Below are 13,597 nucleotides of genomic sequence, written 5' to 3' on the forward strand. Positions count from 1 at the left end.
GAAACTGTTCTTAACCTGAAGTACCACTTTAGCTAATGGGGCCTCCCACTGCTGCTGCTACACCGTTGCCGCACAATTTCTGTTCTCATCCTGAAGCAAAGTTCTTAACCCGAGGTACTATTTCTGTGTTAGCGGAGTCTGTAAGCTGAAGCGTCTGTAACCCGAGGTACCACTGTATAGCGATTTCTGGCTTGGGAGATTTCAAGGAGCATTACACCTGCTCCCACACACTTACAAGTAGAGATGGATGACTCTTAGTTGCTCTGAGTCATTTTTATGAGTAAGGCAACTAATAAATATTATCATTAATAAAAAATGACAACAGTGAAAATAAATCTGTCCGTGTAGAATTCTCTTAGTTTCTCATTTTTCCAATCTTCAGTTCTTGTGAAAAACTTTCTGTATTTTAGTGCACATCTTATTTTCTCCTAATACACATTTTGTATGCATTTTTGCCCGATGCACACATTTTTGCAAAGCATATTTCCCTGATGGAATGCATTTTTATGTGTCACTTTCATGAATATGTGCATTTTTATGCATACTTTAGCTCTCTTTTTTTGCTTTTTTGCTTCTTTATTTTTTGAACTTACACGTGCAGCACATAGAAATTTAAAACAACAATCAGGGACGGGAGTGCTTAATACTGTAAAGGATCAAGTTAAGTGACACAGGTGCACACATAGGCACAGCAGAGAGCTGACTCTCAATGCCCTGTGTCCAGGGCAGCTGTCTACCAGCTCCATCTGATATGCTAACTGAGATTATTCCTGCCCACGGACAGTCTCGCCAGAGTGGTATATGCTCTGGTTATCTCTCGCTTGGACTACTGCAATGCACTCTATATTGGGGTACCTTTGAAGGTGGCTTGGAAACCACAACTAATCCAGAATGTGGCAGCTAGACGGGTGATTGGGAGTGGCCACCAAGACCATATAACGCTGGTCCTAAAAGACCTACATTGGCTCCCAGTGCATTTCCGAGCACAAATCAAAATTAAAGCCTTGAATGGCCTAGGCCTGAAGGAATATCTCCACCCCCCATTGCTTAGCCCAGACACTGAGGTCCACCTCCGAGGGTCTTTTGCTGCTCACTCACTGAGAGAAGTGAAATTACAGGGAACCAGGCAGAGGGTCTTCTTAGTGGTAGCACCCTCCCTATTGAACGCCCTCCCTTCAGGTGTCAAGGAGATAAAGAGCTACACCATTTTTAGAAGACGTCTGAAGGCTGCCCTGTATATGTCATGAACACACCAGCTCAAAGTGTAATATTGCAGCCGGCTGCTGAATGGAGTCAGGAACAGGGAGGCTGGGCTTTCACACCAGCACAGGAGAGCCCACAGCTGCCAGGGTCGATTCTCCCTAACCTTGGACAGCTGGCTGATAAGGGAGGAACAGAAGCAGGCTGGAACACAGCCGAAGCCCAAACAGGTGCAGAAAGCCACAGAGACAGGAAGGGGCTGCAGCTGACCAAATAAGTCCTAGGTGTAAGTGTATAGAAAGGCTGCTAGACAGGAAGCAAAATAAGAAACGTAAAGGTTAAAGATTCAGTCTCTTCTGTTGACACAGGAAGGACTCCTCAGAAGGGTCAACTGAGTGATGGGGGCCGGAGGCTTGCTAGAGCCATCCAAGATTATTGCTTGTTTTTCGCAATAAATCCTCCTTTTTAATTACGTACGCTTAGTGTGTTATCAAGCCGGGAACCTGGACTCCTAACAGTATAGGGAAGTTTTTAATGTTTGATATTTTATTATGTTTTTATATTTTGCTGGAAACCATCCTGATGGGGGAGGTATAATAATAAAAATTGTTGTTGTTGTTGTTTCAGAATACAACCAAAATCAACACACATTTGGATTAAGGTGCAGGAACGACCCAAAGCACTGGTTGCAAACCAGCTGCCCTTTAGCTTAGTCTATGCATTTACTTGGGTGCAGAACTGCACTGCAAAATTCAGAGAAAATATTTTCGAAGGATGGCCATGTTTTCAGTTTGCATATCATTTCCAAAAGTGTGATAGGTTCGTCTTTAAACACACACTGAATTGAAATTCTCCCCTCACTCCCCACTTCCAAGCATATCTTAATAAGGACTAGAAACCTATTTTACAATAAATGGGAGCAGATATGCCCAAGATGCTGATTCTGCACCCAGTACCCTTGGGGTTTGTTTTCTGCACTGGCAGGTATACACACAGAGTCACATTCCATCCTGGTCCTTGCACACAGCCCTGATGGTGCATGTGCAGGGTTAAGGTTGTCCTGGACACAAGCCAAGCCAATCTAGTCTCTGCCCTGGCAGGCCCATTCTGTTGATCTTGTGTCACCACCAGCTGCAGTTACTTACACACCATTGATTCCCAAAGTGATGGCTTCTGCACACAGCTCGCTGGTTTGTGCTGCCCATCAGTCCTGACAATGTACAGTGCGTGCTTCTGGAACAATCCAAACAGGAAAGAGACACCATTTATGCCTGGTTGGAAATGCAATCGGACGACAGCAGTGCACAAATAGGGAATATTTCTGCACCTGCTGAAGAAAGGCAGCTGAGACCACAGGCCTTTTCTTTTCTTTCTTTTCTGTGCCCCATAAAAGTGTTTGTGTTCTCCTGTTTGCCTAAGGCAGCTTCTCCAGAAGGATATTGCAGGATGCACGTGACCGCTTCTCATAACTCCTGTTGATCAAGTCTCCAGCTAGATTAGATTACAACATGAAGTTTGGCAGTTCTGACATGAAGCATCAGCCAAGGGAGAGAATCACCTGCCTGATTCAGGAGAACTACCTGCAACAAATCTCCTTCATAAGAAGCAGCCTTGATCCATACAGCTCAATATTGTCTACATTGTCTGCCAGCAGCTCTGCCAGTTGCTTCTGAATCCCAGTTGGTGGAAACCACAGGAGGGGGTGGAGTGATGTTGTGCTCAGGTCCTTCTCATTGGGGCATCTGCACAGCCAAGATGAATACAGAATGCTGGACTAGATTGGCCACTGGCTGATCAAACAGGGCCAGCCCAAGACATTTAGGCACCTGAGGCAGGCCCCCAAATGGCACCACCCTCCACACTGGTGAAGAAGGGGTGAGGGAAGATCTACATCAGATACAAGGGGCGGGGAGAGAAAGATTGACATCAGCATCTGCTGCCCCTGTGGATCCTACTACCTGAGGCAGTTGCCTCACCTTACCTCATGGGTGGGCCGGCCCTGAATAAAGATCTACATTGGGACCTACTGCCCTGTGGATCCTGCCACCTGAGACAGTAGCCTCACCTTGCCTCATGGGTTGGACATCCCTGCCAGCAGGGCTTTTATGTTCTCCAGGGTTTCTGGCAAGGAACATCTTCAGCCCTACCAGAAGATGCTGAGGGCTGAACCTTGGACCTTCTGCATGCAAAGCAGATGCTCTAGCACTGAGCCCCAGTCCCGGGCAGTTCTGCAGCAGGAATCCCATCCATCTCAACTGTTCTGTTTTGACCACAGGCAGCTGATGTTTTCTGGTCCCTGGCCATTGCCTTTTCAGGAGCATCTGGGAAGTCCTCATGGCATGCCGTTGAGTCTTTATTTGTTTTTTAAAGCATTTTCACCCCCATTCTAATAGTGGCTTAGAAATGTCAGAGCTGAGATGGAAAGTAAAAACCAGGACACACCGAAAGTTTTTGAGCTCCCCCCCCCACACACACACAAATGCCATAATTGCGGAGCATTTTTTAAACCAAAAAAAGCCAAAATTAACTTGCCTAAGATCCAGGACAAAGTGCCACCTTTCTTTGAAAACCAGGGGAAATCTGGATGTATGGCAGCCCTACTGGAAAGGGGGGAGGAAAACAAACCCCAGCACTTCAGTTTCAATATTGCTGGCTGGTGCCAATGACAGCTATATTCCAAAAAATGGCAACAGGTTGCCAAAGGCTGTCCTACACCATTGAAATGATGGCAATACAGCAGAGCTCTGAAAATAGGCTAAGCAAAATTTACCTCTATGCTAAATTCTCTTCCATATGAATAATGGAAGTTCTGGAGTAAATAATCCTGATGTTTAATAAGGAAGTGTAAATAATCATTGCAACCACAAACTACCTCCTTGTTAGGGAGTTCCTCATTGTCTGCTTTCATTTCAAAACTCGGAAGAGATGCCTCTTTGGAATCCCGCAAGCAGTGTCTGAGCATAATAGCACTCTTCCTTCTGCATGCCAAGCAGGTGCCCCGCCACTAAACGACCGGCCTATATAGTACAGTATTTCCCACACTGACTGCCAGAGGCTGTCTAGAGTTTCAGATCTATCTGACGATGCCGGGGATTGAAGCTGGCACCTTCTGCATACAAAGCAGGTGATCTGCCACTGAGCTGTGGCCTTTTGCCAGACACTTCTGGTATATTCCAAGTCAAACCACTGCCCCCTCTAGCTCAGTATCGCCTGCACTGACTGGCAGCAGCTCCCCAATATTTCTGCCAGAGCTGCCTGGAGATACTGCAAACTGAACTGGGACCATCTACAGATACCCTACGACTCAGCTACTGTCTTTCCCAGCAACAAATAAGCACACTAGGAGCCAGTCCTTTAGGACTGGTGTTATATGGTCCCAGCAGCTGCTCCCAGTCGCCAGTCTAGCTGCCACATTCTGGATTAGTTGCAGTTTCTGCATCACCTTCGAAGGTAGCCCCACATACAGTGCATTGCAGTAGTCCAAGCGGGAGATAACCAGCTGCTAGCTCCCTACACCCTGCACACTATATTCTTTTCTGGTGTGTTTTTGTTTAAAAAAAATTATTAAATTTTCTGTTTTACAATTTCAGATACTCATTTTACATCCTTAAGATATCAGTGACTTCCCTTCTTCTCTTTCCATGGTTCATTTGACATATCTTATATCCCTGCATATTTTACAAAAACCATACCAATCAGTTTTCCATTATTGCATCCATCAAAACTTATTTACACTGTTGACTTTATCTCAATGCTGCCAGCGTTTTCAGCCGAACACAATTATTTTCCATATACAGTGGTACCTCGGGTTAAGTACTTATAATTCGTTCCGGAGGTCCGTTCTTAACCTGAAACTGTTCTTAGCCTGAAGCACCACTTTAGCTAATGGGGCCTCCTGCTGCCACTGCACTGCCAGAGCATGATTTTTGTTCTCATCCTGAAGCAAAGTTCTTAACCCGAGGTACTATTTCTGGGTTAGCGGAGTCTGTAACCTGAAGCGTATGTAACCTGAGGTACCACTGTATTCAATAAACGTTTTCCAATCTTCTTTAAACGTATGTTCTCTTCTTCTATATGTTAAGTCTGCAAGTTGCACATATTCTGTCAGCTTAAGTTGCCACTCTTTTTCGGTTGGGACTTCGCTCGTTTTCCATCCTGCGTACTGTATTTATTTCTTCTGCGAGGTCCTAAACTGTTCTCAAGAAAGATGTTTCGTAAGGGCTTTCTTAAAACAAAACAAACTTAAGAATGTTTGGTAAGTGTGTTACAGGCATACACCTATAGGCGTTGTAGGAAACTGTCTTATACTGAGGGGAAGTTTTCATCAGAGTTATTTAACAGTCAATTTCTCTTCTCAGGAAATACTGAAAATTGTAGCTCAGGGAGGGTAACAGGAATCTCCCAGTCATTTATAAACAAGCCAGTGTCATTTCCCTGCAGCCTGCCTGTCTGTTCCAGAAGAAAACAAGTGTCACTTGGTAGTTTTCATGCAAACATGTGTACGTCTGAGTGAAGATCAAAGGCTTTCTTTTCGCACTCCATTCTCATTGTTCTCTGATATGCCTTTTGTAGTACAATTTCAAACTAATCTGCCGTCCATGTAAATCTTTTTTTTAAAAAAATCTAAACAGTCCAGGAAATTCCGAGTTGACAAGGAAACAGTAACATAAACAGTTATTTTTAAGGCTCTGGGTTTTCTAGACCGGATCAAACCAGTGAGCCACCCAGACCTTATGTCCTGCCTGCAAGGACTTCGCAAGGTGGCTTGCCGGTTGCAAAACACAACAGCTTGTGGGAAATGATTCTTTTTGTGGTCACAGCAGGAAGCCAGTTGATGCATTCAAGCTTCAGATCAGGCCTGCACCTAACAGGAGAAGCCATACAGTGTCCAGTAGTAGTATATTAGCCTCAAATTAGATTGCATCCTTAGGAGTGAATCAGTCTCTCTTCTTTCCCCAGGAAGATGGTTCCCACTCTGTAGACTTTCCAAAGAATAATGAGTGAGTCTCTTTTCTCAGAAGAAGTTTACGGGAATTTGTCTTGAGGAGGGATGCAGGAGAACTTCTGATGAAAACAGAAACAAGCGTGGAAATTGCCAATGTTCGCTCATTCATCTCATGTCCAGATTAGAAATTTATCCTGCAAACACTATTGATATTTGCAATGGTTATTGTTTTCTTTTTCTTTATCAATTTTAAATATATACTGTGGTACCTCAGGTTAAGTACTTAATTCGTTCCGGAGGTCTGTTCTTAACCTGAAACTGTTCTTAACCTGAAGCACCACTTTAGCTAATGGGGCCTCCTGCTGCTGCTGCTGCTGTTGCTGCTGCTGCGCCACCAGAGCCCGATTTCTGTTCTTATCCTGAAGCAAAGTTCTTAACCTGAAGCACTATTTCTGGGTTAGCGGAGTGTGTAACCTGAAGTGTATGTAACCTGAAGCGTATGTAACTCGAGGTACCACTGTATATATTTTTAATAAATTTTACATAACAAATTTTAAATTATCACTACCCCCTACTTACAGAGAAAGGTTGTTCAGACTGTAGATCAAGGGCTCTCAGACCTTTTATCCCCAGCTTGAGAGGGCTGGAAATCACTAAGGCCCGCCTGTCACAGAAGGTTGGAAAAAAGGCAAAACCTGTCATGAACTAGTAGCGGGCAGAGGTAGGGTCTGGCATAATCAGCTGGCATTTGCTACCTTTGCTGAACCCCTTGACTGGGTTTCTGTAGCTGTACACTTTAGGTTTCAAATGTTGTACATTATGAAGGACAGTCCCCATTTCTTGGTCCCTTGTAAATCACTGCTCCCATTTTTGCCTTGTTAAAATTTGGTTTTAGCATGTGAGATGTTAGCATGTATTTATTTGATTCCATCTCTGAATCATTCCCCACTGAATACCTCAAAGCAAAACTGGCACTGCATAATACCCATTCCGCATTTGTAAGAACCTGATCGTTTACTGTGGCAGCAGCTACACTTTGGAACTCCCTGCCTTATGATATCAAGCAGGCACCTTCACGGTACTCTTCATACTGGAGAGCCAGTGTGGTGTAGTGGTTAAGAGCGGTAGTCTCGTAATCTGGGGAACCGGGTTCGCGTCTCCGCTCCTCCACATGCAGCTGCTGGGTGACCTTGGGCCAGTCACACTTCTCTGAAGTCTCTCAGCCCCACTCACCTCACAGAGTGTTTGTTGTGGGGGAGGAAGGGAAAGGAGAATGTTAGCTGCTTTGAGACTCCTTAGGGTAGTGATAAAGCTGGATATCAAATCCAAACTCTTCTTCTCTTCTTTTCAGCACCTTCTAAAACCATTTTTTGTTTAGGCAAGCCTACCCAGATGTAACCCCTTCATGGATCACTGCCTTGCTGTGGCAAAGGGGCTTGAAGAACTCAGAGAAGCTATGAACTATGCCGAGCAGGGCACCCAAGATGAACAGGTCATAGTGGAGAGTTTTGACCAAACGTGATCCACCTGGAGGAGGAACCGGCAAGCCACTCCAGTATCCCTGCCAAGAAAACTACATGGAAAAAGACAACAGGCATATAAAAGTTATGACGCTGGAAGATGAGTCCCTCAGGTCGGAAGGCGTCCAACATGCTACTGGGGAAGAGCGGAGGACAAGTACAAGTAGATCCAGAGCTGATGAAGCGGCTGGGCTAAAGCCAAAAGGATGTTCAGTTGCGGATATGCCTGGAAGCGAAAGGAAAGTCCAATGCTGTAAAGAAAAATATTGCATAGGAACCTGGAATGTAAGAACCATGAACCTGGGTAAGTTGGATGTGGTCAAAAATGAGATGGCAAGAATAAATATTGACATCCTGGGCATCAGTGAACTAAAATGGACGGGAATGGGCGAATTCAGTTCGGATGACCATCATATCTACTACTGTGGGCAAGAAACCCGCAAAAGAAATGGAGTGGCCCTCATAGTCAACAAAAGAGTGGCGAAAGCAGTACTGGGATGCAATCTCAAAAATGATAGAATGATCCCGATACGAATCCAAGGCAGACCTTTTAACATAACAGTAATCCAAGTTTATGCACCAACTACTGGTGCTGAAGAAACTGAAATTGACCAATTCTATGAAGACTTACAACACCTTATAGAAGTGACACCAAAGAAGGATGTTCTTCTCATTATAGGGGATCAAGAGATAAAAGGAACAACTGGCAAGTTTGGCTTTGGAGAGCAAAATGAAGCAGGGCAAAGGCTAATAGAGTTCTGTCAAGAGAACAAGCTGGTCATCACAAACACGCTTTTCCAACAACACAAGAGACGACTCTACACGTGGACATCACCAGATGGGCAGCATCAAAATCAGATTGATTATATTCTCTGCAGCCAAAGATGGAGAAGCTCTATACAGTCAGCAAAAACAAGACCTGGAGCTGACTGTGGCTCAGATCATCAGCTTCTTATAGCAAAATTCAAGCTTAAACTGAAGAAAGTAGGAAAAACCACTGGGCCGGTAAGATACAATCTAAATCAAATCCCTTATGAATACACAGTGGAAGTGAGGAACAGGTTTAAGGATTTAGATTTGCTGGACAGAGTGCCTGAAGAACTATGGATGGAGGCTCGCAACATTATACAGGAGGCAGCAACGAAAACTATCCCAATGAAAAGGAAATGCAAGAAAGCAAAGTGGCTGTCTAACGAGGCCTTACAAATAGCGGGGGAGAGAAGGCAAGCAAAATGCAAGGGAGATAGAGAAAGATACAGGAAATTGAATGCAGATTTCCAAAAAATAACAAGGAGAGATAAGAAGGCCTTCTTAAACGAGCAATGCAAAGAAATAGAGGAAAACAACCGAATGGGAAGAACCAGAGATCTGTTCAAGAAAATTGGAGATATGAAAGGAACATTTCATTCAAAGATTGCCGTAATAAAGGACAAAAGTGGTAAGGACCTAACAGAAGCAGAAGACATCAAGAAGAGGTGGCAAGAATACACAGAAGAATTATACCAGAAAGATATGGATGTCTTGTACACCCCAGGTAGTGGGGTTGCTGACCTTGAGCCAGACATCCTGGAGAGTGAAGTCAAATGGGCCTTAGAAAGCACTGCAAATAACAAGGCCAGTGGAAGTGATGGTATTCCAGCTGAACTATTTAAAATTTTAAAAAATTATGCTGTTAAGGTGCTACACTCAATATGCCAGCAAGTTTGGAAAACTCAGCAGTGGCCAGAGGATTGGAGAAGATCAGTCTACATCCCAATCCCAAAGAAGGGCAGTGCTAAAGAATGCTCCAACTACCGCACAATTGCACTCATTTCACATGCTAGCAAGGTTATGCTTAAAATTCTACAAGGAAGGCTCAAGCAGTATGTGGACCGAGAACTCCCAGAAGTGCAAGCTGGATTTAGAAGAGGCAGAGGAACCAGAGACCAAATTGCAAACATGCGCTGGATTATGGAGAAAGCTAGAGAGTTCCAGAAAGACATCTACTTCTGCTTCATTGACTATGCAAAAGCCTTTGACTGTGTCGACCACAGCAAACTATGGCAAGTTCTTAAAGAAATGGGAGTGCCTGATCACCTCATCTGTCTCCTGAGAAATCTCTATATGGGACAAGAAGCTACAGTTAGAACTGGATATGGAACAACTGATTGGTTCAAAATTGGGAAAGGAGTACGACAAGGCTGTATATTGTCTCCCTGCTTATTTAACTTATATGCAGAATTCATCATGCGAAAGGCTGGACTGAATGAATCCCTAGCCGGAATTAAGATTGCTGGAAGAAATATCAACAACCTCAGATATGCAGATGACACAACCTTGATGGCAGAAAGTGAGGAGGAATTAAAGAACCTTTTATTGAGGGTGAAAGAGGAGAGCGCAAAATATGGTCTGAAGCTCAACATCAAAAAAACGAAGATCATGGCCACTGGTCCCATCACCTCCTGGCAAATATAAGGAGAAGAAATGGAGGCAGTGAGAGATTTTACTTTCTTGGGCTCCATGATCACTGCAGATGGTGACAGCAGCCACGAAATTAAGAGACGCCTGCTTCTTGGGAGGAAAGCAATGATCAACCTAGACAGCATCTTAAAAAGTAGAGACATCACCTTGCCAACAAAGGTCCGTATAGTAAAAGCTATGGTTTTCCCAGTAGTGATGTATGGAAGTGAGAGCTGGACCATAAAGAAGGCTGATCGCTGAAGAATTAATGCTTTTGAATTATGGTGCTGGAGGAGACTCTTGAGAGTCCCATGGAGTGCAAGAAGATCAAACCTATCCATTCTGAAGGAAATCAGCCCTGAGTGCTCACTGGAAGGACAGATCCTCAAGCTGAAGCTCCAATACTTTGGCCACCTCATGAGAAGAGAAGACTTCCTGGAAAAGACCCTGATGTTGGGAAAGATGGAGGGCACAAGGAGAAGGGGACGACAGAGGACGAGATGGTTGGATAGTGTCTTCGAAGCTACCAGCATGAGTTTGACCAAACTGCGGGAGGCAGTGGAAGACAGAAGTGCCTGGCGTGCTCTGGTCCATGGGGTCACGAAGAGTCGGACACAACTAAACAACTAAACAACAACAACAACAACCCAGATGTAAGGGACGCGGGTGACGCTGTGGGTTAAACCACAGAGCCTAGGACTTGCTGATCAGAAGGTCGGCGGTTCGAACGGGTGAGCTCCCGTTGCTCGGTCCCAGCTCCTGCCAACCTAGTAGTTCGAAAGCACATCAAAGTGCAAGTAGATAAATAGGTACCGCTCCGGCGGGAAGGTAAACGGCGTTTCCGTGCGCTGCTCTGGTTCGCTAGAAGTGGCTTAGTCATGCTTGCCACATGACCCCGAAGCTGTACGCCGGCTCCCTCAGCCAATAAAGCGAGATGAGCGCCGCAACCCCAGAGTCGGTCACGACTGGACCTAATGGTCAGGGGTCCCTTTACCATACCCAGATGTTTTAGAAAATTGATGCAAGTTTAAATCTGTTCTTAGCCTATTCTTATTTTAATTTTTTGAAAGTCTTAAATCATCGTTGTTGGTCATTTTATTGTTTCCCTTTTAGAAACCACTTATAGGTTTGTTTGCTTTTTACAATCATGTGGTGTCTAAAATTGCACAGAATAAATAACCGTGAAAACATCAACAATACACACAATTCCATATATGTACAAACAAACAAACAAAAACAATTCCATCTATAAAAATAATTAAAAACAAGGAATGTCTGCAATAGCCACCCAAAAGGCAATCATTGTGGATTTAAAAACAGAGAAATGCCTCCATCACTTTTAATAATCAACAGCTTTCATTAAAAAGGCAACATGCTTTTATTCTTCATTTTACACAGTGATGTTCTATGTAAAAAGGGCACTTCTCAAATACAGTTTGTGATGCTAACTATAGTCAGAGCCACTGACAACTTTTTGCAACTGAGAAGGAATTTTGGCCAAAAAAAAAAATTCATCCATTAAAAGGGGACATCCTGTATACCTACGTCTGCTTCTTACGGGACCAGGGATATCTTTGGAAGTGTCAATGGAGCAAGAAAATAACTCGGCAGAGAACATTGTGTTCAGATGTACGCTGGGGCTGTCATGTTTTGACTAAGATGGATCCCTCCGTGAGTCATTTTTAGCCCCACAGTCCTGTTCTTTATCTGGAGTTCATCACTCCCTTGCGATTCATGCAATATCAAAAGAAGGTGGAGGTGCATCACATATCAACCCGGCACATGGCAAAGTTTGATGAAAAGAAGAGATTTACACACACAAAAACCACAGTCTTTCCACCCCAACAGAAAATACCAATTGATTTTCTTTTTAGGAAAGATAATTCATTTCATTCAGTTCAGTGCCATGGGTGGCATTACTCAGTGTCCTACTTTGTGAACTAATTGACTCTGTGGGTACATATTTATTTATCTAATCTATCTATCTATCTATCTATTGCAAGATGTAGATGAAAAGGCTGGTCCCTTCTCTGCAGGAAAACCATAGAAAGCAGTCACTGTGAAAAGGAATGAATTATGGAAACCCAGCCTGATGGGCAGGGTAGAAATAATAAATTGTTGTTGTTGTTGTTGTTGTTGTTAGGTGTGGAGCAGTGTTGGGATGCAAGGAGAATGGTACAGTGTATACACTGCAGAAACATCTCTCCTTTTGGGTGTGTTCTTTTAAAAAAACAATCTGTAGACAGCACTGATTGGCTAGTGTCCATGCCATGCTCAATACGGCAGACCGATGTGGAAATGTGGAGAAGTGAACTTAAGATTAGAAAAATGAGAAAATGAGGACAACCAAAATGGACAGATTTACCCATGAATACAGGTTCCCTGTTATATATTTTGGTAAGGACTTGTTGGTTCTCTATGTGCTTGGATGCCTCTCAAGATACCATCACCAAACTTAGCACAAGGATTCCTGAGGAGGATGGCAGTTTTTGTTGATGCTGAGATACCATCTCCCATAACTCTGACTTTGCCAGATTTCAAACTCGGCATGAGGGTTCTGAAGGTGGCAGCAGTGGACTTCATTGACTTTTGGATGCCAGGAGCCATTTTGAATCAAGATGGTGGACCGAAACATCACTTTGGTATTACTTCATCCATTTTTTGGCACAGGTTTGGTTGCTGTTCACAGTATTGTTGCCACACTTGGCACAGCAGTTCCCAAGGTGGGAGTGGCAGTCTTCATTAATATTTGGACACCAAGCACCATTTTGAATCAAGATAGCAGACCATAATGTGACTTTACCATCATTTTGCCTATTTTTTAGAATAATGGGCCCAACCTGCACCAGTCTGGATTGCTCTGAAGATATTGTTATCCAATTTGGTGGGACCAAATTGACACCAAAGTTGGTACAAGGGTTCCTAAGGTGAAGATCTTTGTCTATGTTTGGATGCCATGTGCCATTTTGAAAAAAGATGGTAGAACAAATTAACTCTAATTAAATATGTCTCCTCTCCCCACCAGGACCAGAGTAGGTGCTCCCCAGTTCATGACAGAGTTCTGGGTTGGTGTGTGTGTGTGCACAGACATGTGTGTACATCCATTTAAAAATAATATTTATTTTGATGTTGTTTCTTTGAATTCCCAGGCAGATCCAGGCACTCCCTGGTAGTACATAATACTTCTAATATTTCTACTTGGCAAGGGGGATGAAATTCTTCTGCCAGTGATCCACATATTGCTTCACCAATAGCCCAGTCAGATGCCAAGTTCCTCTGAAACTGACCCTGACAAACATCTCCAGTTGATGTAAAGTCCATCTTTCATAGCCTCTCAGCTACATTACTGGAGTAAGACTCCTGCTTTGAGCCACAAAGAAGGATGATTGTATAGATTAGGATGCAGGGACTCTTCATTTTGAGTCCAGCCTTGGACTTATACAAGAATTAATCTTGACAAGAAGTAGTCTGCTGCAGCGAGATCCTCATCCTC

Source organism: Podarcis filfolensis (assembly GCF_964270895.1).
Source record: "Podarcis filfolensis genome assembly, chromosome: 14".
In the NCBI taxonomy this organism is placed as follows: domain Eukaryota; kingdom Metazoa; phylum Chordata; class Lepidosauria; order Squamata; family Lacertidae; genus Podarcis; species Podarcis filfolensis.